This window comes from Thalassophryne amazonica, chromosome 11 (assembly GCF_902500255.1).
Source record: "Thalassophryne amazonica chromosome 11, fThaAma1.1, whole genome shotgun sequence".
Taxonomy (NCBI): Eukaryota; Metazoa; Chordata; class Actinopteri; order Batrachoidiformes; family Batrachoididae; genus Thalassophryne; species Thalassophryne amazonica.
In genome coordinates this window covers 69,620,529-69,645,685 of record NC_047113.1, presented here as the reverse complement: position 1 = coordinate 69,645,685, position 25,157 = coordinate 69,620,529, and the positions used below count along the sequence as shown (strand labels likewise).

Below are 25,157 nucleotides of genomic sequence, written 5' to 3'. Positions count from 1 at the left end.
TGACTCGGGGGTGTTGACTCATTTAAACTAACATATTCATCCTGCTGTAACCAGGTTTCTGTAAGGCAGAATAAATCAATATGTTGATCAATTATTATATAATTTACTAACAGGGACTTAGAAGAGAGAGACCTAATGTTTAATAGACCACATTTAACTGTTTTAGTCTGTGGTGCAGTTGAAGGTGCTATATTATTTTTTCTTTTTGAATAAATTATAATAATTGATAATAAAAATCATTTCATCAATAGTTTTATATCCTCATTGAGGACAACTTTGGATGCTGTAGCTCCTCTGAAAAAGAGAGCCTTAAATCAGAAGTGCCTGACTCCGTGGTATAACTCACAAACTCACAGCTTAAAGCAGATAACCCATAAGTTGGAGAGGAAATGGCGTCTCCCTAATTTAGAAGATCTTCACTTAGCCTGGAAAAAGGGTCTGTTGCTCTATAAAAAAGCCCTCCGTTAAGCTAGGACATCTTACTACTCATCACTAATTGAAGAAAATAAGAACAACCCCAGGTTTCTTTTCAGCACTGTAGCCAGGCTGACAAAGAGTCAGAGCTCTATTGAGCCGAGTATTCCTTTAACTTTAACTAGTAATGACTTCATGACTTTCTTTGCTAATAAAATTTTAACTATTAAAGAAAAAATTACTCATAACCATCCCAAAGACATATCGTTCTCTTTGGCTGCTTTCAGTGATGCCGGTATTAGGTTAGACTCTTCCTCTCTGATTGTTCTGTCTGAGTTATTTTCATTAGTTACTTCCTCCAAACCATCAACATGTCTATTAGACCCCATTCCTACCAAGCTGCTCAAGGAAGCCCTACCATTAATTAATGCTTCGATCTTAAATATGATCAAGCTATCTTTATTAGTTGGCTATGTACCACAGGCTTTTAAGGTGGCAGTAATTAAACCATTACTTAAAAAGCCATCACTTGACCCAGCTATCTTAGCTAATTATAGGCCAATCTCCAACCTTCCTTTTCTCTCAGAAATTCTTGAAAGGGTAGTTGTAAAACAGCTAACTGATCATCTGCAGAGGAATGGTCTATTTGAAGAGTTTCAGTCAGGGTTTAGAATTCATCATAGTACAGAAACAGCATTAGTGAAGGTTACAAATGATCTTCTTATGGCCTCAGACAGTGGACTCATCTCTGTGCTTGTTCTGTTAGACCTCAGTGCTGCTTTTGATACTGTTGACCATAAAATTTTATTACAGAGATTAGAGCATGCCATAGGTATTAAAGGCACTGCACTGCGGTGGTTTGAATCATATTTATCTAATAGATTACAAATTGTTCATGTAAATGGGGAATATTCTTCACAGAATAAGGTTAATTATAGAGTTCCACAAGGTTCTGTGCTAGGACCAATTTTATTCACTTTATACATGCTTCCCTTAAGCAGTATTATTAGACAGCGTTGCTTAAATTTTCATTGTTACACAGATGATACCCAGCTTTATCTATCCATGAAGCCAGAGGACACACACCAATTAGCTAAACTGCAGGATTGTCTTACAGACATAAAGACATGGATGACCTCTAATTTCCTGCTTTTAAACTCAGATAAAACTGAAGTTATTGTACTTGGCCCCACAAATCTTAGAAACATGGTGTCTAACCAGATCCTTACTCTGGATGGCATTAACCTGACCTCTAGTAATACTGTGAGACATCTTGGAGTCATTTTTGATCAGGATATGTCATTCAATGTGCATATTAAACAAATATGTAGGATTGCTTTTTTGCATTTGAGCAATATCTCTAAAATTAGAAAGGTCTTGTCTCAGAGTGATGCTGAAAAACTAATTCATGCATTTATTTCCTCTAGGCTGGACTATTGTAATTCATTATTATCAGGTTGTCCTAAAAGTTCCCTGAAAAGCCTTCAGTTAATTCAAAATGCTGCAGCTAGAGTACTGACAGGGACTAGAAGGAGAGAGCATATCTCACCCATATTGGCCTCTCTTCATTGGCTTCCTGTTAATTCTAGAATAGAATTTAAAATTCTTCTTCTTACTTATAAGGTTTTGAATAATCAGGTCCCATCTTATCTTAGGGACCTCATAGTACCATATCACCCCAATAGAGCGCTTCTCTCTCAGATTGCAGGCTTACTTGTAGTTCCTAGGGTTTGTAAGAGTAGAATGGGAGGCAGAGCCTTCAGCTTTCAGGCTCCACTCCTCTGGAACCAGCTCCCAATTCGGATCAGGGAGACAGACACCCTCTCTACTTTTAAGATTAGGCTTAAAACTTTCCTTTTTGCTAAAGCTTATAGTTAGGGCTGGATCAGGTGACCCTGAACCATCCCTTAGTTATGCTGCTATAGACTTAGACTGCTGGAGGGTTCCCATGATGCACTGAGTGTTTCTTTCTCTTTTTGCTCTGTATGCACCACTCTGCATTTAATCATTAGTGATTGATCTCTGCTCCCCTCCACAGCATGTCTTTTTCCTGGTTCTCTCCCTCAGCCCCAACCAGTCCCAGCAGAAGACTGCCCCTCCCTGAGCCTGGTTCTGCTGGAGGTTTCTTCCTGTTAAAAGGGAGTTTTTCCTTTCCACTGTCGCCAAGTGCTTGCTCACAGGGGGTCGTTTTGACCGTTGGGTTTTTTCCGTAATTATTGTATGGCTTTGCCTTACAATATAAAGCACCTTGGGGCAACTGTTTGTTGTGATTTGGCGCTATATAAATAAAATTGATTTGATTTGATTTGATATACTGGAGCAGATAAGTATGACATTTGGGCAGAATTGTTCCCTTGGTCATACAAGCATCAGATTTGGCATGAATGTTCTTCATAAATCAGTGTCTGAGAAAAAAGTGTTGGCCACTTGAAAATCCAATATGGTGGCCAGGTAGGGGTCAATGAAGAATTACACAGGGGTCAAAATTTAAAAATGCTCCAATCATACTAAAAAATATAACACATTATTTATCTGATCATAAATATTCCAAAAAGGTATTGTTTGGACTATCTGTGATTGAATGTTATGGAGTTATGAGGTAAAAACAGCAAAAATAGTGACAAAGGTCAGTTTCAGTTTGTACAGGCGTCAAAAGTTAAAGTTGCTCCAATTTTTGTAAAATGTGATGCAAGTTATTGGTTGAGTTAATAGGGGTTTAAAAAGGAATAGTTTGCACCATATGTCATGCTTATTTGTCACGTTACAGGGTAACATAGGTCATATGCCGTAGAATCCAATGTACGTCAACATTGTTTGACATTTACTCTGCAAACCAAGCATTCAACACAGTCAAAACTATTCCATTTATTAATCATATTAGTTCAACCAATATTTTGCACCACCTTCTACCAAAATTGGAGCAAATTTAAATTTTGACTCCTGTGCAAACTGAAACTGACCTTTCTTACCATTCTTGATGTTTTTACCCCATAACGCCATAACATTCAGTCATAGATAGTCTAAACTATACCTTTTTGGAATCTTTGTGATCAGACACATAATTTGGTACAGCTTTCAATATGATTGGAGCATTTTTAAATTTTGATCCTGTGTCATTCTTCATTTACCTCTACCTGGCCGTCATATTGGATTTTCACGTGGCCAGCATTTTTTTCTCAAACATGCTGCACTAATACAAATTTTGAAGAATGCCCTCCTCTCTTAAGATTCAGCCATGTGCACAAAATTGGTGCTGAACATGGAAAATTATGTAACATATGATAATATGAGCTGCTGCCTTCTGCGCACTTCCAGTCAGACCTCTGTTCCAGACGGACTGACTCCTCAGAGACCGGACAGAACAGCGCTCTTCTTTTTAATACAAGGTTGTGAAAGTAGGTTGCAACAGCTACGGATTTTATCTCATTAATTTACTGCTGTGTGACTCCTAAGTGAATCCTATAGCACTAACATCATTAGTGCTATAGCTTGCGCTAGCTCTCGCTAATTTCATATTCTTTTCTTAATGCACAACACTTTAAAATAATTTGAATGATGTTGTCAGACAGGGTGGCCTCCTTAGAGAGTTGTGCCCTGAAGCTACAGCAGCTTCTTAGCTCAGTGAAGCACTCCGGCTAGCGCACACTGCAAGCATTGGTTTATCTCCACCAGCTAAAGATGTCAGCTTTCGGACTGTTGTTAGGTGGAAGAAATCCCATAAGGCTTGGTGTTTGGTTGTGGTACCCGGCTCACAGTCACTGCTGCCAATTGTGAACCATTTGTGCACCTTAGCTATGCCTATTAATAGCTGTCCAAGCCCACGGGTAACTTCTACCTCTATTTCCAAGCCAGAACGCCACACGTTAGTGATAGGGGATTCTATTACCCGCAAAGTCAGATTAGAGATGCCATCATCATCATCATTGTTCCCCATGGCATCAGAGACTGCCTTGGGGTGCTCCTGCTGGAATCGTATTTTCAGCAGTCGCAGGAAGTCACTCTTCACCATCATCATTTTCCTTGCCTGTTGTACATCGACAGCAATTAGGTTCCATTCTATTCCTCACTTTCCTTGGAGCCATAACATCAAATAGCACTTATTTCTGGAGGTTTTCATTATCCATAAACACGTGTGTAAGGTATTTCATCTGCTGTATCGTACAAACGTCATGGATGGAAGGAGTGTTTGTATGGGCACGGCATGGCATGTTCGTTCCATTTCTGGTATACTGCACCGATTCTAGTATGTAAAGATTGCATGGTACATTCAGAGTTGGTAAGCCAATGTTAAATGTTTTCCTGGGGCCAAAGCAGCCACCATTACCTCTTGCCTTAGGGTGCTGACTATGCACAAGGGCAGACAGACAAAGGCACATGACATTAGTTATACCCACATAGTTATTCATGTCTGCACCAATGATGTTAGAATGCGACAATCAGAGGTCACAAAAATGGATATACAGAGGACTTGTGACCTCGCAAGAAAAATATGCCAGCATCAAATAATAGTCTTTGGTTTTATTTTAATTTCAGTTTTCATTTATTTATATAGTGCCAAATCACAACAAGGTTGCCTCAAGGTGCTTTGGTTCCCTCCACTCTTGGGGAAATAACAAGGTGTTTAGTAGGCTGATATCTTTGAATAGGTGGCTGACACAGTTTTGCAGATAGCAAGGCTATAGTATGATTGATACAGTAACTGGTCCTATTTCTGGGGTCACCGTGGCATGATGAGGCCAAACAGTGTTCACCCTACTGGGGAAGGTGCCACCATCTTATCTGTAAATATAGATAAAGTTCTACATGGAGGGTAACATTTGGACTCCACAGCAGGCCATGGAGCAGATTAGATTAGAGAACCTGCAGGGCCTCTATTTAATGGGGGTGTAGAGTTCATTAGCATAGCAGGGAAACAAGATGAGGAAATCCACTGTGGCGACAGCATAGTTTATGTGTCAGGATTACACTAAAACTAAGGGTGCCCCACTGCCTGTTTCTGCCACGTCAAATATTCTGTGTCTGCTATTTTCAGATTCAACATTTCTGTGAATTTCTCAAGAGCTAATGTAGATATTAGCACACTACATATGTCTGTTTTTTTTTTTGTTTTGTTTTTTTGTTTTTTTTTGCAAAAATGTTGACAAATGCCCTCTTTTGCAAAGTTAAAATGGAAAAAAAATCCTAAACCCACCCCCCTTAATTGTATCTGTAGCAAAGGTTAATGGTTTCTTTCTTAACTCACTACTCCAAAAGGTTTCAAGGAAACTGGTTTAGTAGTTTTTGTGTAATCATACTACAAGTCTCCCTTGGTGGGGGGAAAATATGAAAGTCCCAACATTTGCATGCAGAAATATGAACACCTTCAAGAATAACACCAATGATTCATCACTTTTACAGTTTTTTGTTTTTTTTTAAGACAAGTGATGAGATAATACAGGGACTTTTCCAAGTCACGGTATATGTCTTAGGATTAATTTCCATTAATCACTAAGAAATACAAAAATGGTACTATCTGATAAATCTGCCTAGAGCAGTCAATTCTCAATAACCCAATAAGTACAGGGCATCATAAATTAATAAAAAAGTAATAATAAAATGTGTCCAAGCTCAAGGATGCACATTTTTTTACCTGAGTGTCAAGATCAGGTGAAAACCTGAGACATTTTGTTACATTAATATTTGTCTTTTTCCAAGTTAGGTGACAGTCCAGTCTACTTCAGCAAAAAAAATATTTACCTCCAACTTGAAGTGATTCTTTGATCTGTTTCACTGGATATTTTTTGTTGCATTCATTCCCTGCCATTTTAATGGCCTGAGCTTGATCAAGAATTATGCAAAAAGGTGGGGCTAAGCATTATCATGCCATTGACTGCAACTGGCCACCATTTATTTATGTATTTGTTTGTTGTCAAAAGCTATTTTTTCATGTAACTTGGTCAAGTTGTATTTAACAATAAAACTCCAATGCACAGGGATATTTAGAAGCAAGCATGCAGAACCATCCACTGATCTGAATGATTACTCTCCTAAATGCCAAGCTCCTACAGACAGCATGCACAGCATGTGATGCACTGTTTCCTGACCCTCACCCAACTCCCACATCCATCCATCTCTCCAGGTTCTCATTTTGAAAGCATCCACTGCTGTCCTTGAACTGTTCTTTTGGTGCAGCGTAAGCTTCAGTTCTAATGGGTCTAGACGGGAAGCGCTTCACACATCAAACCTAATCAGGCATTCAAAATGCCCTCATCCCTTTGTGTAACCTGCAGCCCAACTCAGTGCACCAGTTAGTCTCACTACATAACACTTTTTCTACCAGACTTGAGCCCTAGACCGCAGGATTTCAAATTGTTTTGTTATAAAGAGAAATGAATCTATGATGTGTGTATTTGATTAATGCATGTGTGTGTGTGTGTGTGTGTGTGTGTGTGTGTGTGTGTGTGTGTGTGTGTGTGTGTGTGTGTGTGTGTGTGCACAGACACCATCTGGTCCGCTCGTCCACATCAGTGGCGGATCCTGCAGAGTGAGATGAGAGGTCCTGAAGCAGATGTGATTGAGGAGCAGGTTGACACTGCCTGAAGGTTTGAGCAAAAGTGAGACAAAAATCAGAGTTTATAATTACAAAAATCATAATAAAATCTAATTTGTATTATTTTTAATCTAATTATTGAAAAAGGTATGATTAGAATCATTTATATCCATGTAGAGAGAGCCCACAGAGCACCTTCCTGTGTCAAGGCCCCCCAAAAATCTGTTTTGGTAACACAATCTGATGAAGTTGTGAAACAGTCATCCATCCATTTTTCTAAACTCGCTTATTTCAGTTAAGGTGGGGAGCTGGGGCCTATCCATTTGGTGAGGGGTGAGGTACAACCTGGATTTCTTATCGTGCCCCTGTTCTGTGGAATGATCTCCCTGCATCAATAAAGCAGTCAGATTCTGTGGAGACTTTCAAGTCCAGACTTAAGACGTACTTGTTTTCTCTTTCGTATGGATAGCATATTCGCATGTGTTACTATGCTTTTTTATTTTTTTTTCATTTTTGTTATTCTTTTATTGTGCTTTTTTAATCTTTTAATTGCTTTTATTTTGTTTTCTGAATTGTTTTGTGTGAAGCACCTTGAGGCAAATCTGTTGTGATTTGGCACTGTATAAAATGAATAAATTAAATTGAATAAATGAACTGTGTCTTGCAGGGCCGCCACAGGTAGACTGACAGACACATTCATACCTACAAAAAATTTAGTGTCACCAGTTCACCTAACCTGTATATCTTTGGAAGTCGGAGGTAGCAGGATCACCCGGATTAAACCCACGAAAACACAGGGACGAAATGCAAAAAATCGGCATGGAAAGGACTGTATGGGAAGCAATCCCAGGACCTTCTCACTGTAAGGCAGTGCTTCTAGTGACTATAAATGTTATAATTTCTCCATAAAATTGCTATAAGTACACCTCTGCATAACATTGTATCCTTATTAGCATTAAAGAAAACAAAAAAGAAAGAACTTTAGATCAACTTTTAGCAAAGAATAATTTTATTAAGATTGTTTTTTAGTCTGTAAGAGAAAAAAATTTACATCGCTTTGCTTGAAATAAAAAATAATCCTTAAAATATCAACAACTGCCATTTAATACTGAAAAACAAAATTAAATCAGATCAATAAATAATAATAAATTCAAATAGATCAGAACACTTACTCAGGAGCACAATATATAAAACACTAAGACAAAACAAAAATGAATAAAACGATTTATGCTGATTTTTATGATTTTTTTGTGATTTTTTTTTTTTTTTTGTTAGTTTTTATTTTTGCAGCACTTGTGTCATCCAACATGATACAGACCATGTCTACTGTTGCTTAGCTCCTCTGCTATGGTGCTATGATGCTAACGGTGTTCACTGGTTTACTGAAGCAGCATTCACAAAGTGGGATGATTGCTGGAAATATTCGGCATTTTCATTGAAAAAACTCAAGTGGCTTATTGGCATGATTGGGGTGGAATGTCTTTAAGTGATGCCTTAATGTATTTGGCTTCATGCTGTGCGCTGCCAACATTTTAAGGAAAAGCGGTCTTTCCTCGTCTCCCACTGTAGTATGAAAAAAAAACCCTACATAGAGCTGCGTTCCATTATGCTAGAGTTCTCAGTACTCCCTGCTCACACTCTTGACAATGAGAGCGCCAATGCCACCTACTGTAGTTGATGATGTACAATGATGTAGTGATTTGATGTACAATTACACTTTTTTCTAGTACGGGAAAAAAGCATGTTCCCAGCTTTCACATGCACCCCCCCCCCCCCCCCCCCAGCATCACACTGCACCCCCCAGGGGGGCGCGCTCCACTATTTGAGAAGGACTGTGTGGGAGACTGGCCCCTCAAACCCTTGACCTCGTCCGCCAGACGCCACGCGTCCGTTAATCCCAGGGAAGGTGGAACCAAAGAAGTCATGAAACAAAAGAATCTGTTCAGATTGCACTCTGCCTGATTTACCGTTCAGAACAGAGTTTTATTTTAAACAACACTGAGTAGTAAAATCAGTCTTACACAGAGCTCTGTGGATCCTGTTCTCAGCCCTGCCTTAGCTCTCAGCAGAAGATAAGAAGAGTCCCCCATGCTGTCTATCATTAGCTTAAATAACCTCCTCTAACAGTGATTCAGCGATTCTTGAGGCGTTGTTTTGTCCCTTCCTCTCATTGGTCCAAGAAGTTGGTGAGAACCGTCTGCTTCTGTGTGGCATAACTGTCTCGGAAGGAGAGGTTTCTCTCATGTCACTCCCCTTGAGTGTCTTTACCACACTTGTCCCTGACTGGGCTGTACAGGACAGATCATGGCCACATGCTTCAGGCTTCCTCCCTTGTTCCCGTGAGAATCTGCAAAACGACTTTGTGGGCATGAACACACTTCGCGAGATTATTCTTAGCCATAACATATATCTTAAATGTCAGCAGGCTAGCGTGCACAGGTGTGCCTGCAGTTCAACACTTAATTCCACAGCAACAATATAGACGGGGTACATCTTGTCTAGACATTCCACTGATACCAAACAGGCCGCATAAGCAGTTACACTGTTCCCACAATTAGGCCAAAGGGAGTACAATATCTTCAGCACATAATGGGCCTCATGTATCAACGCTGCGTACAGCGATATTTGAGCGTATATGGGGTGTACGCCAAACGGCTGCGCTACTTGGCATTTATCAATGTGGTCGTTGGCGTACGCTGCGCTGAAAATATACACCAGGTCGAGAGGTGGCGTAAATTATACACCAAAATGAACCAGCACTGGAATCCACATAAAAATGAAAATGATCAACATGATAAACAGTGCCATTATACAAATCGATGCATATGTTAGATAAATAACACTTTCTTGATTATACTACATAATAATTAATACAAATCGCGCTGACCATAAAGAAAGCACTGCTCGCCTTTTTCTCCAGACTTCGAGCCTGGAGCCAGAGCAGCGCTGAGCTTAACTTCTGGCCAATTTTTTGGGATCCTCCAAACTGTGACTGTCTAGCGTTGGGACCAGGAGGCAGAGCTGTGGTCTTATACACCTCTCTGCAGCTTCTCTCCCCCTGCCATCCCCCTATTACCCCATCCCTGTAGAGACGGTGCCTGCTCCCAGACCACCAATAACTAGCAAAAATCTATTTAAGCATAAAAATTCAAAAAGAAAAAATAATATAGCACCTTCAATTGCACCACAGACTAAAACAGTTAAATGTGGTCTATTAAACATTAGGTCTCTTTCTTCTAAGTCCCTGTTGGTAAATGATATAATAATTGATCAACGTATTGATTTATTCTGCCTAACAGAAACTTGGTTACAGCAGGATGAATATGTTAGTTTAAATGAGTCAACACCCCCGAGTCACACTAACTGTCAGAATGCTCGTAGCACGGGCCTGGGCGGAGGATTAGCAGCAATCTTCCATTCCAGCTTATTAATTAATCAAAAACCTAGACAGAGCTTAATTCATTTGAAAGCTTGTATCTTAGTCTTGTCCATCCAAATTGGAAGTCCCAAAAACCAGTTTTATTTGTTATTATCTATCGTCCACCTGGTCGTTACTGTGAGTTTCTCTGTGAATTTTCAGACCTTTTGTCTGACTTAGTGCTTAGCTCAGATAAGATAATTATAGTGGGCGATTTTAACATCCACACAGATGCTGAGAATGACAGCCTCAACACTGCATTTAATCTATTATTAGACTCTATCGGCTTTGCTCAAAAAGTAAATGAGTCCACCCACCACTTTAATCATATTTTAGATCTTGTTCTGACTTATGGTATGGAAATAGAAGACTTAACAGTATTCCCTGAAAACTCCCTTTTGTCTGATCATTTTTTAATAACATTTACATTTACCCTGATGGACTACCCTGCAGTGGGGAATAAGTTTCATTACACTAGAAGTCTTTCAGAAAGCGCTGTAACTAGGTTTAAGGATATGATTCCTTCTTTATGTTCTCTAATGTCATATACCAACACAGAGCAGAGTAGCTACCTAAACTCTGTAAGGGAGTTAGAGTATCTTGTCAATAGTTTTACATCCTCATTGAAGACAACTTTGGATGCTGTAGCTCCTCTGAAAAAGAGAGCTTTAAATCAGAAGTGTCTGACTCCGTGGTATAACTCACAAACTCGTAGCTTAAAGCAGATAACCCGTAAGTTGGAGAGGAAATGGCGTCTCACTAATTTAGAAGATCTTCACTTAGCCTGGAAAAAGAGTTTGTTGCTCTATAAGAAAGCCCTTCGTGAAGCTAGGACATCTTTCTACTCATCACTAATTGAAGAAAATAAGAACAACCCCAGGTTTCTTTTCAGCACTGTAGCCAGGCTGACAAAGAGTCAGAGCTCTATTGAGCTGAGTATTCCATTAACTTTAACTAGTAATGACTTCATGACTTTCTTTGCTAACAAAATTTTGACTATTAGAGAAAAAATTACTCATAACCATCCCAAAGATGTATCGTTATCTTTGGTTAGACTCTTTCTCTCCGATTGTTCTGTCTGAGTTATTTTCATTAGTTACTTCATCCAAACCATCAACATGCTTATTAGACCCCATTCCTGCCAGGCTGCTCAAGGAAGTCCTACCATTATTTAATGCTTCAATCTTAAATATGATCAATCTATCTTTGTTAGTTGGTTATGTACCACAGGCCTTTAAGGTGGCAGTAATTAAACCATTACTTAAAAAGCCATCACTTGACCCAGCTATCTTAGCTAATTATAGGCCAATCTCCAACCTTCCTTTTCTCTCAAAGATTCTTGAGAGGGTAGTTGTAAAACAGCTAACTGATCACCTGCAGAGGAATGGTCTATTTGAAGAGTTTCAGTCAGGTTTTAGAATTCATCATAGTACAGAAACAGCATTAGTGAAGGTTACACATGATCTTCTTATGGCTTCGGACAGTGGACTTATCTCTGTGCTTGTTCTGTTGGACCTCAGTGCTGCTTTTGATACTGTTGACCATAAAATTTTATTACAGAGATTAGAGCATGTCATAGGTATTAAAGGCATTGCGCTGCGGTGGTTTGAATCATATTTGTCTAATAGATTACAGTTTGTTCATGTAAATGGGGAATCTTCTTCACAGACTAAAGTTAATTATGGAGTTCCACAAGGTTCTGTGCTAGGACCAATTTTATTCACTTTATACATGCTTCCCTTGGGCAGTATTATTAGACGGTATTGCTTAAATTTTCATTGTTACGCAGATGATACCCAGCTTTATCTATCCATGAAGCCAGAGGATACGCACCAATTAGCTAAACTGCAGGATTGTCTTACAGACATAAAGACATGGATGACCTCTAATTTCCTGCTTTTAAACTCAGATAAAACTGAAGTTATTGTACTTGGCCCCACAAATCTTAGAAGCATGGTGTCTAACCAGATCGTTACTCTGGATGGCATTTCCCTGATCTCTAGTAATACTGTGAGAAATCTTGGAGTTATTTTTGATCAGGATATGTCATTCAAAGCGCATATTAAACAAATATGTAGGACTGCCTTTTTGCATTTACGCAATATCTCTAAAATCAGAAAGGTCTTGTCTCAGAGTGATGCTGAAAAACTAATTCATGCATTTGTTTCCTCTAGGCTGGACTATTGTAATTCATTATTATCAGGTTGTCCTAAAAGTTCCCTAAAAAGCCTTCAGTTGGTTCAGAATGCTGCAGCTAGAGTACTGACGGGGACTAGCAGGAGAGAGCATATCTCACCCGTGTTGGCCTCCCTTCATTGGCTTCCTGTTAATGCTAGAATAGAATTTAAAATTCTTCTTCTTACTTATAAGGTTTTGAATAATCAGGTCCCATCTTATCTTAGGGACCTCATAGTACCATATTACCCCATTAGAGCGCTTCGCTCTCAGACTGCGGGCTTACTTGTAGTTCCTAGGGTTTGTAAGAGTAGAATGGGAGGCAGAGCCTTCAGCTTTCAGGCTCCTCTCCTGTGGAACCAGCTCCCAATTCAGATCAGGGAGACAGATACCCTCTCTACTTTTAAGATTAGGCTTAAAACTTTCCTTTTCGCTAAGGCTTATAGTTAGGGCTGGATCGGGTGACCCTGGACCATCCCTTGGTTATGTTGCTTTAGACGTAGACTGTGTTTCATAATTATTGTATGGCCTTGCCTTGCAATGTGGAGCGCCTTGGGGCAACTGTTTGTTGTGATTTGGCGCTATACAAGAAAAAAGTTGATTGATTGATTGAACTTCATGTGGTGTGATCATTTTAGACAATGGAATTGATAGTTACAACTGTAGTGTTGTCATTCCCTTCGCCCCTGCTGCAATCAGGTTTTGTCTTCTCCATTCGTTTGTTACAATAAAATAAATAAAGAAATACATTTTAAAAATAAAGAAATCTGAAAAATTAGGTGTGTCTTATTAATTGAGCGAGCAAATATCCACATGTCAAGAATTATTAACATGTGAAAAGAGAATACAGTGGTCCCTCGCTATAACGCGGCACCTTTCGCGGCCTCGCCGTTTTGCGGATTTCTTTAGTCCAATTTTGCATGCTTTTTTTTACAGTGCATTGTGGTCTGCGTGTTTATAAGAATCTTCTCACCCAGAAGAAAAAAGAGCACCAACATCTACTCATAACTGTGTTCTACACTCGGAAAGAGACACCTGCAGCGAGGTGAGAGTGGAAAAAGGCGCCACAGTGGCGCAGTGAGAGGACGAAGAGGCGCGATCAGAGGAACTGTGAAATACTGGTCAGTCACTATTAATAATTTCTTATGTGTCCAACCTCCTAGGTTGATCGTTAAATTTAAATTCGTTAGTTCTAAAAGCCATCATAATTATTTATAGGAAAACGTTCTATTTTTATTTCTCAAACAAATGTTTGGGCCTGAAAACAGTTTGGTGTTATTTTTCTACTAAGGTTTGAACTTTGAGAGTGTTTACACACGAGAAGAAAAAGAGAAAATGTTCATGCCTGATTTACAAAAGTGTATAAAGTGGTTTTACAGGGTTTTTACAGCTTTAAAACGTCTATAATAATTGTAAAAAAAATAACGCTGACTACGTCACGGACGTCGCTTTTTGCGGACTATTTTTAGAACGTAACTCCCGCGATAAACGAGGGACCACTGTAACACTTTTTTGATTATACTACAAAACAATTAATACGATGGCCGCTTTTGACTATTGGCACGCGTCGTGATTGGTGAAGTTCTTTTTCTTTGCCGTCTTCCTGGCTTCCATGTTGTAAAATGAGGGTGTGTCTGAAGCGGAGTCTGAATATTTATGGGCGTGTTTATTATAATTACGATTGTTTTCACCCGCTGCATTTATCAAGGTCATGTCAGGCGTATGCCGGAAATGGGCAGGTGCGCACTGCTTGATACATGTCACGGCAACTTTGGTGTACTTCAAATTTACACTGTAAATTTACACCACAAGTGCACAACTTTGATACATGAGGCCCAGTGTGCTCTTACAAAGAACCCCTAAATCTAATAAATGCATATTATACTAATATCAGTTTAGACACGTTCAACTGGACAGTGCAAGCATACATGAACACAATATGATCATAAAACAATAGTTTTAGGATTATGCCAAAAACTATTATACTACACTCAACAAAAATATAAATGCAACACTTTTGGTTTTGCTCCCATTTTGTATGAGATGAACTCAAAGATCTAAAACTTCTTCCACATACACAATATCACCATTTCCCTCAAATATTGTTCACAAACCAGTCTAAATCTGTAATAGTGAGCACTTCTCCTTTGCTGAGATAATCCATCCCACCTCACAGGTGTGCCATATCAAGATGCTGATTAGACACCATGATTAGTGCACAGGTGTGCCTTAGACTGCCCACAATAAAAGGCCATTCTGAAAGGTGCAGTTTTATCACACAGCACAATGCCACAGATGTCGCAAGATTTTAGGGAGTGTGCAATTGGCATGCTGACAGCAAGAATGTCAACCAGAGCTGCTGCTCGTGTATTGAATGTTCATGTCTCTACCATAAGCCATCTCCAAAGGCGTTTCAGAGAATTTGGCAGTACATCCAACCAGCCTCACAACCGCAGACCACGTGTAACCACACCAGCCCAGGACCTCCACATCCAGCATGTTCACCTCCAAGATTGTCTGAGACCAGCCACTCGGACAGCTGCTGGAACAATCGGTTTGCATAACCAAAGAATTTTTGCACAAACTGTCAGAAACCGTATCAGGGAAGCTCATCTGCATGCTCGTCATCCTCATCGGGGTCTCGACCTGACTCCAGTTCGTTGTCGTAACCGACTTGAGTGGGCAAATGCTCACATTCGCTGGCGTTTGGCACGTTGGAGAGGTGTTCTCTTCACGGATGATGTGAAGGAGATGTGTTGCACTGCATGAGGCAAATGGTGGTCACACCAGATACTGACTGGTATCCCCCCCAATAAAACAAAACTGCACCTTTCAGAGTGGCCTTTTATTGTGGACAGTCTAAGGCACACCTGTGCACTAATCATGGTGTCTAATCAGCATCTTGATATGGCACACCTGTGAGGTGGGATGGATTATCTCAGCAAAGAAGTGCTCACTATCACAGATTTAGACTGGTTTGTGAACAATATTTGAGGAAAATGGTGATATTGTGTATGTGGAAAAAGTTTTAGATCTTTGAGTTCATCTCATACAAAATAGGAGCAAAACCAAAAGTGCTGCGTTTATATTTTTGTTGAGTATATATACACATATATATACACAAACATAAATATACACCTACACATACCTACTTACATACAAAATACTATATATTTACAAGCCGAAGCAAAAAACAAAAACACCCTAACCCTCATTACCCTTCCTCCTCCCGATACCCAGAAAAAAACATATTTTTGTACTGCTGTTTGAACTGGTTCATGCTTGGACATTGCTTGAGCCCCACTCCCAATCTGTTCCACATCCTCACCCCACAGACAGAAATACAGAAACCTTTTAATGTTGTTCGTGCCCACTGATGCTTTAAATTAAATTTCCCCCTCAGACTGCAATCCCCTGATCTGTTAAAAAACATATTTTTAATATTTGCTGGAAGTAAATTGTTTATTGCTTTATACACAATTTGTACTGTTTGAAAATGAACCAAGTCTGTGAATTTTAAGAATTTGGATTGTAAAAATAGTGGATTTGTATGATCTCTATAGCCAGTATTATGAATAATTGTTATAGCTCTTTTCTGCATTACTGATAGTGATTGTGTTGTACCTTTATAAGTATTACCCCATACCTCTGCACAGTACTGTAAATATGGTAAAACCAGTGAGCAGTAAAGAATGCGGAGTGAGTTGTGGTCCAGAATATGTTTCGCTTTGTTTAGAACTGAAATGCTTCTTGACAGTTTACTTTGTATATGTTTTATATGAGTCTTCCATTTAATATAACTGTAATGGAAATAGTATATTATATTTCTAATTTAAATCATGTATTAAAAGATAATCATGACAGAAGACTGATTCCAGCTTGTCTACAAGTAATAAAACCCTCTTGAGTTCAAAGAACCAAATTCTGGATCAGCCATTTAATCTGGGATCTTTCAACAATGTATGGTGAATGGGTCCTTGGATGACTCGAGTTAGACTCAGTCTTCTTGATATTGATTATTGACAGGTTGATGTATTTGTGCAACATTTTTACCCTTCAATCCTTCTATGGATGACAGCTTTACCATCTTAAATAATTTCTTGATTTATTCTTACAGGTGCAATAAGTGAATGCAGCTTTTATGAAGAAATGCACGAGATAAAAAAACTTGATCTCAAACTTCTTGTTTTCATTTTTTAATGTCAGGAGCCTACTTTTGTCCACAAAAACTAAATAATAATCAATGCACTTTGTTCAACTCGTCACATGCATTGTTTAATCACATTAAAAATATCAACCTTGTGGACATAATAATATCAGATTTGGGGTTTAACCATTTGAAATTCACGCATAACAATTCATTGGTGTTGAAGTTTACTGCCCTACTTTCATATTGTAATTGCACTCATTCTGCCCCCCTCCACCAAAGTTTCAAAAGGGAGATGACTGATTAGCAATCTGTGTAAAACTTAAGCAGATAAAGTAATGAGCAAATAATATTGAAACCATGAAATATAATTGGCCAGATTGAAAGTGTTTTACAAGCATTTTATGCCAGCTGCAGATCTGCTTATATAGTTGTTTTAGAAATGTAATGATTGATCACCAAAAGATGATTTTTTGTTGTTGTTGTCTCATTAGCAAAGATAGATGACAGAACAGATGCTACATGCTATAAAACCAATCAGCTGCAACATTTGAAGCTGTAAATATGCTTGCCCGTTATTGTTTGTACTTGTCAGATTTCAAGACGGTGGTGTTAAATCATATGTTTCAGTCATGTGTCTTTGCTTTTCCAGTGTAATATCTTCACCTTTCTCTCCGCCTCTTCAAATAGCAGTGAAATGCAATGGCCACTTTCTATCCTTTCTTAAAATAACAGGCTACAAACCCCAAGCACAAAGCCTAATTCCTCCTCAGTAGCACCCGTGCGTTACATTCACCTCGGCTGTACAAAAGGAGATTATGCTTAATGGAGCTGTCCAGTGCAGAGGCAGAATTAGCCATGGCTGATCTCACCGTGTGGTTTGTGCCCAAGTTGATTGTATTGCTGTCTTTTGGAAGCAGTGAGTAAGATTATAGCCTGATGCAGGGGGGAAAATTATGGTGTTTTCTTGTTTCAGCTATTTTAAAAGCTTGTGTGAATGCTTTGATTCAGCCACATATTTATGTGCACATTTGTAGGTGCAAATTGCTTAATGGTCTGGAAAAAAACCCTCAAATGCTCAAAATTGCTAATAAATGAATCCCCAACCCTAATTGTAACCTCTATGAAGGTTTGGAGCCAATTTTGGCATTACTAAACTGTGAAATATACAGGTGCATTAAAATAATTAGAATACCATGAAAAGGTTCCATATTTTTTGTCAGGTATATCAGAAAGAGAAAATTAATTTTACATATTCTAGTTTCAGTACATAAAAACTAAAATGTTTGTCATTTTTTAATTTTAATTTTGATAATTACAGCATTCTGCTAAAAAAATAAAAATAAAATAAAATAATAATAATAATAATAATAATAATAATAATAATAATAATAATAATAATGCATATCTCACAATATTAGAATACTTTATTTCAAATCACTATTTATGCAAAATGAATACCATGAATCTCTCAAATCTGATTCAGTACACACAACCAAAATAATGGGGAAGACTGCTGAAGTGACAGTTGTCCAGAAGACATTTACGGACACCGTCCACAGGGAGGTTAAGCCACAGAAGGTGGATTAAAGCGTAGTCATAGAAAGTTGACTGGAGGGGAAAGTGTGATTGGAAAAGATGCACACTTAACAGGAACAACCACAGCCTTGAGAGGAGATTCAGAAGAAGTGGACTGAGTCAGGAGTCTGTGCATCAAGAGCCAACATGCACAGATGTGTACAGGAAATGGGCTACATGGGTTGTACTCACGGTGCCAAGCCACTCCTGATCCAGAGAAAATGTCAGCAATGTCATCCCTGGGACAAGGAGAAAAAAAACTGGGCCCGTATTCATGAAGCAGCCCAAGACTAAAAATAGCTCTCAGGGATGTCACTCTAAGAAAAATCTTAGAATTCCTCAAATTTCTTAGAATTTTCTCTTGGTAAGATGAAAGTTGTCCGCAAAGCACCTTAGGCCTCAAGAGAGCTCCTAAGGTGCCAAACTGGTAAGAGGAGAGAGGAGGACTTTTAAGAAGCCAAAGGCCTGGTTCACACGGCAGAATAATTAGGCCGATATCAGACCCGTTCTTCCCCTTCCGACAATCTTAAGGACGCCCTGACAATCGTGATGATGCTAAAGATAATCTTAACAGATATTCCTCCCATGTGTTGTGTGTTAAGAGGACTCTGATCTGCTCGGAAGGACGTCAGGAGCGCTCCGATTGTAAATCGGGGATATTCAACATGTTGGATTTTTTTGGCCCGATATCGCTGTGTGTTGAGATTTCCTGTCTGAGCTGTGAATGTCCGTGCATGAAATCTGTTTGTGTGTGGTGTTGTTGTCCTTGCCGTGTGGCTGAACACCACACACTGTATGACCAAACCTGTTAGATCCATGATTTTTTATCTTCACGTGCGTGGTCTCTCAGGTTTTGGAAACCTAAAGATAATTTTAAAATCCTGTTGTGTGAACCAGGCTTGAGAGTGTCTTACGTACACAAGACGGCAAAAAAGAGAGGAAGCAGAGATATTCTCCGTATGTAGGAAGACACTAACATGCCACAGGCTTGATCTACGTAATTATTTTATGTTAATTTACTGTCTTAATGTATCTATAAATTGTTTAGGTTTTCGTTATCATATACACACTGTTTATATTATTATTTTTATTATTATCTGTATTATTAATATTGTTATTTTCTTTTATTATTACTTCTATTTTGTCATTTGATTTTTTAAATGGACCACAATGGAAATACAGTAGTGTTCAGAATAATAGTAGTGCTATGTGACTAAAAAGATTAATCCAGGTTTTGAGTATATTTCTTATTGTTACATGGGAAACAATGTACCAGTAGATTCAGTAGATTCTCACAAATCCAACAAGACCAAGCATTCATGATATGCACACTCTTAAGGCTATGAAATTGGGCTATTAGTAAAACAAAAAAGTAGAAAAGGGGGTGTTCACAATAATAGTAGTGTGGCATTCAGTCAGTGAGTTCGTCAATTTTGTGGAACAAACAGGCGTGAATCAGGTGTCCCCTATTTAAGGATGAAGCCAGCACCTATTGAACATGCTTTTCTCTTTGAAAGCCTGAGAAAAATGGGACATTCAAGACATTGTTCAGAAGAACAGCGTAGTTTGATTAAAAAGTTGATTGGAGAGGGGAAAACGTATACGCAGGTGCAAAAAATTATAGGCTGTTCATCTACAATGATCTCCAATGCTTTAAAATGGAAAAAAAAACAGAGATGCATGGAAGAAAATGGAAAACAACCATCAAAATGGATAGAAGAATAACCAGAATGGCAAAGGCTCACCCATTGATCAGCTCCAGGATGATCAAAGACAGTCTGGAGTTACCTGTAAGTGCTGTGACAGAAGATGCCTGTGTGAAGCTAATTTATTTGAAAGAATCCCCTGCAAAGTCCCTCTGTTAAATAAAAGACATGTGCAGAAGATGTTACAATTTGCCAAAGAACAGGACAGTGAAGGATGGTGGTGCAAGCATCATGATATGGGCATGTTTCTCCTAATATGGTGTTGGGCCTATATATCGCATACCAGGTATCATGGATGAGTTTGGATATGTCAAAATACTTGAAGAGGTCATGTTGCCTTATGCTGAAGAGGACATGCCCTTGAAATTGGTGTTTCAACAAGACAATGACCCCAAGCACACTAGTAAACCAGCAAAATCTTGGTTCCAAACCAACAAAATTAATGCCTTGCAGATGTGAAGAAATCATGAAAAACTGTGGTTATACAACTAAATACTAGTTTAGTGATTCACAGGGTTGCTAACAAAGCAGTTTGAACAAAATAGTTTTGACTTTGTAGCGTCAACAGCAGATGCTACTATTATTGTGAAAACCCCCTTTTCTACTTTTTTTTACTAATAGCCCAGTTTCATAGCCTTAAGAGTGTGCATATCATGAATGATTGGTCTTGTTGGATTTGTGAGAATCTACTGAATCTACTGGTACCTTGTTTCCCATGTAACAATAAGAAATATACTCAAAACCTGGATTAATCTTTTTAGTCACATAGCACTACTATTATTCTGAACACTACTTTAAGTGTTTTCACTTTCTTGTGTCATGCATGTATTTTTAACATATTTACAATTATATTATGTTCTCACAATGAACTTACTAAAACTCACACATGCATGCTTTTAATATATAGATATTCAGCATGTGAATGACGTATGTTCAAACATTTTCAAGCTGGGTAACAATTCATTTAGTTTCTTGGGTTTCATCATCATGACATTAAGTTATCCTCACGATTACATGTTTGAATACAGTTCAGGTAATATGATCGGTTGATTTCCCTGTCCACTCATAAGTAGGAGGGTGGCGCATGTTTGTTTTTTTATTTCTCCTCTCCTTTCCGTGACAACCAATCACAGCTCTTAGAGGACTGTGTCATATGTAGCAATGGGGTCAACCCTGCCTCCTTGCAAAGATAGGAGTTTCTGTCCCCTCCTTGCTCAGACTTGCTCTCAGACCCCTGTTGGCTCACTCTTATGCCTAGTCTACACTGGCAAACTTGACCAAACTTTTGTTTGTAAACATTACCAAACACCGCGTTTGCTTATGTTTGGCTTGGGCATCCATACTATGAAACAGTACCAAACATTACCAAACAAATATTTGGTAATGTTTTCCAATGTTTTGTACTTTCCCTCTAAAAATTATCAGAAACAATGGCAAAATTCAAGAGAGAAGTCATGAGGGCATCTGCAGCAGTAATATGTGTTGCTGTGGTAATTGCTGTGGAACGTTACCGCCGCCGCCAAAAACAACACAAGCCTCGCTTGTGGTGCAGAATCCTGGATTAAGAAAAGACACAAGTATGGGGCCTACAATTGCCTTCTTAAAAAAATACAGTCCTCAGAAAAACCAAGTTATAAGAACTTTCTGAGGATGGATGAGGCAGCTTTCGAGGAACTCCTTCAGAAGGTGGAGCCACTGATACAAAAGCAAGACACACACTTGATTATGGTGTTGTATAGGCATGGATGTTTCTCATATTCCTCAATTAAATTTTGTATCTCTTCAAATCCCCACACTCTTTCCTTCTTGGAGGCTGCCATTTTGTCCAACTAGTAATTCACATGATCACCAGCTCTTCTCTGATTGGCTGTTTGTTGGCAAACTTCACCAAACATGTTTTCAAGAATGAACATGTCCAAACCTTTGCAAACTAGTTTGGTGGTGTTTGGCAATACGTCCACACTACCAAACTCAGGCAAACTTTTCATGGCAAACACCAACAAACATGAAGTTTGGTGGTGTTTGCAAACATGTGTTTGCTAGTGTAGACTAGGCTTTAGGCTAAGATTCCTTGCCAGGAAATTTTAGCCTAAGTTAGGAGTTCTTTGGGAGGGTTTTGAGTTGCTTTGCAGATAGGGGCCCTGGATTGTTGCTCAATAGCCCAAAGTCTTCTTTTCAGATGAGAGTAAATTTAGCATTTTGTCGGGAAATCAAAGTCCCAGAGTCTGGAGAAGGAGTAGAGAGGCACAGAATCCAAGCTGTTTGATGTCCATTGTGAATGTTCCACAATCAGTGAAGACATAATGCATTGTCATCTGGTGGCTTTTGTCCACTGTGTATTTTCAGGTCCAGTGTCAACTCAACCATCTACCATGAGCTGTAAGAGCATAACATGCTTCCATCTGCTGACAAACTTCATGAAGATGCTGATTTCCTTTTCCAGCAGGACTTCACACCTGCCCACAGTGCCAAAACTACTAGTAAATCGTTTCCTGAACATGGTGTTCCTGTACTTGATTGTCCCCATTGACAATCCCTCACAGATTCTCTATGGAGTATTGTCAAGAGGAAGATCAGAGACACCAGATCACACAATCCAGACAACCTGAAGACTGCTATCAAAGCAACCTGGACTTCCAGAACACCTCAGCAGTAGTACCTCAGACAGAGAGAAAAAGAGCAGCATCAATCACATTAGTTTCACTAGCAATAAATCAACAGAGAAGCAGAGGGTACTAATGTGGTCACCAGAAGCTAGCCCTACGCTTCACTAACAGACTCAGAAATTAGATATAATGAGGCTGAGACCTGCTCTATTGTTAATAGCAATACAATAAAACAACAACAATAAAAACTGATTCTCAGTTACGTCTCATTATGTAGTCATACTTTAATGACAGGAGCATATGAATGCACTAGAGCTCTTGCTAAAACATGCATTAATGGTAAATATAAATCCAGATGGAAGTACTGGTCCATTTCAAAAACTTTGTGTATATTCAAGGCTGCTGTAGGACTCTGCCAGTGATGAACAAACAATGTGAAGTGTTAAGAAGTGTTTTCATTGTTTCATGCATTTTCTTTTTCTCACCATCTCTGACAATGATCTTGGACTGCAGTGACTTTGTCATGCTCCATGTCCTGGTGCCATTCAGCAAGACAAAGGTGTTGATCCAAAATGATACCTAAAATTGTTGGGTGCAAGCAAAATATGCAGCCGTGCATCCACTCATAATCTATCACTGTCTTGTGCCACAACAGAAAATGAAGATAAGACTTTTGTGTTGTTGAATGGCTCCCAGAAACATACGTGATTGTCAACAATGTTTAACATTATCTGTACACATCGTATAGGTCCAAGTGCCACGCTAACAGGAATGACAGTGTCATATCCTTACTGCTTTTGATGTTGTTGTTGTTGTTTGTGGGATAATTTCTAATATCACAACTTTTGTTATTGAAATTGCACAAAGAAAATATGATTCTGAAAAGTGTGACTCAGTTTTGAAATAACATACCTCCAGCAGAGGAGGATCTGCTGTTGCTGACTGAATGATAACTGATGTTAAAGCTGCTGGAGCTCTCATCTGCTGTGTACACCTGCTAAAATTTCTTCAGAGGGCTAATGCGGGAATTTAATCGAATCTCAGCCTCTCTTAGAAGCACCAAGGCAACAGTGGAAATCTGATCTTTGACTTGGCGTCACTCCACGGCAGGTGGGATGTGAAGGAACTGCTGCTGGTGCACCAGCTGTCATGACGTTATGGCTGGCACCTTCATATCTGAGGTTTCTGTTCAACTTTTTGTCGAGAGAGAGAGAGAGAGAGAGACCAGTTCATGCAAATGAATTCTTTGTGAGTCAGTGCTACTGTATCATATCATTATTGCATATCATTATTTGGGGCTTTAACGTTTGATAAATTCTGCCTGAAATGTGAACATTTTATCCTTGACTAATACACAAACCTTCCACCATGTTTAGTATCCACATTGGATGCAAACTGTTTGAGCTAAACTGAAATAATAATAATAATTATTATTATTATTATTATTATTATTATTTAAAAGTGATATTTTGTATGTACGTATGTATCTATCTATCGATATATCTATCTATCTGCCCAGGCACCTCTGTTGATAGTTAGATCATGGCAGCACAAGAACAAACCCTAAGCATCAGATCCACAGACGCAGGAGTCACTGAGGTGAAGAATAAATAAGCCAGTAATTAATCAGTCGCCATTAAATATTTCACTGGCTAATTTTTCAGAAAATTTCTTGGAATTCCCACTCGCAAGCAACCAAAATACGAGGTCTGTGAGAAAACTATCCGACCTTTTTATTTTTTTCAAAAACTATATGGATTTGAATCATGTGCGCTTGCATCAGACAAGCTTGAACCTTTGTGCGTATGCGTAAGTTTTTTCACGCCTGTCGGTTGCGTCATTCGCCTGTGGGCAGGCTTTGAGTGAGCACTGGTCCACCCCCCTCGTCGGATTTTTATTGTTTAGGAATGGCGGAGCGACTGCCGCTTTGTTCCATGAAAATTTTTTCAGAAACTCTGCCAGACAGCCAGATGGAAACCATTTGGAAGATTCAGATGGCTTTCGGTGAAGATGCTATCGGTATCACACGGATTAAGGACCATTAAAACAGGATTAAAAATGGCCCACGGCGGCGGAGGGCGCACCACGCCCCGAGCGGCCATCGACAGGCTGGAAAGAGCAGATCACTTCCAAATTTAAGGCTCTGTTGATGCAGGACGTTGTGTGACGAGCAGAGAAGTTTCAGAAGAGGTTGGGATCAGCACTTTATCGGCACATTCCACTGTTAAAGGAGATTTTGTAATGAAAGACGTGCGGACGGATTCGCGCGTCGCGACGCAGCCGCTCATGACACAGGAAAAACAACACCTCCGTGTTGGAAGTCTCACAGGACAAGTTGGAACATGCCCAGCTGTTAAACAATTTCTCGGATACTCACTCGACTGAAAAACCACCGAAAGCCGTCTGAATCTTACGAATGGTTTCCAACACATTCCAGAACTGAACTGTCACTTAATCTGACCTTGAGAACTGTCAGTGATTCTGACCCTGAACATTTCTGAACTAATTGCCAATGAAACTGAACTGAATCATTCTGTGCTGCTGCTTGCATTGCTGAACTTTGAACATTCCTGAATTGAGCTGT

At 39.2% G+C, this 25,157-nt stretch overlaps 1 pseudogene; it reads right to left on the bottom strand.

Annotated features, from left to right (window-relative positions):
* The window catches only part of LOC117519696, a 366,295-nt pseudogene that overhangs the window by 328,235 nt on the left and 12,903 nt on the right, over nt 1-25,157 (bottom strand).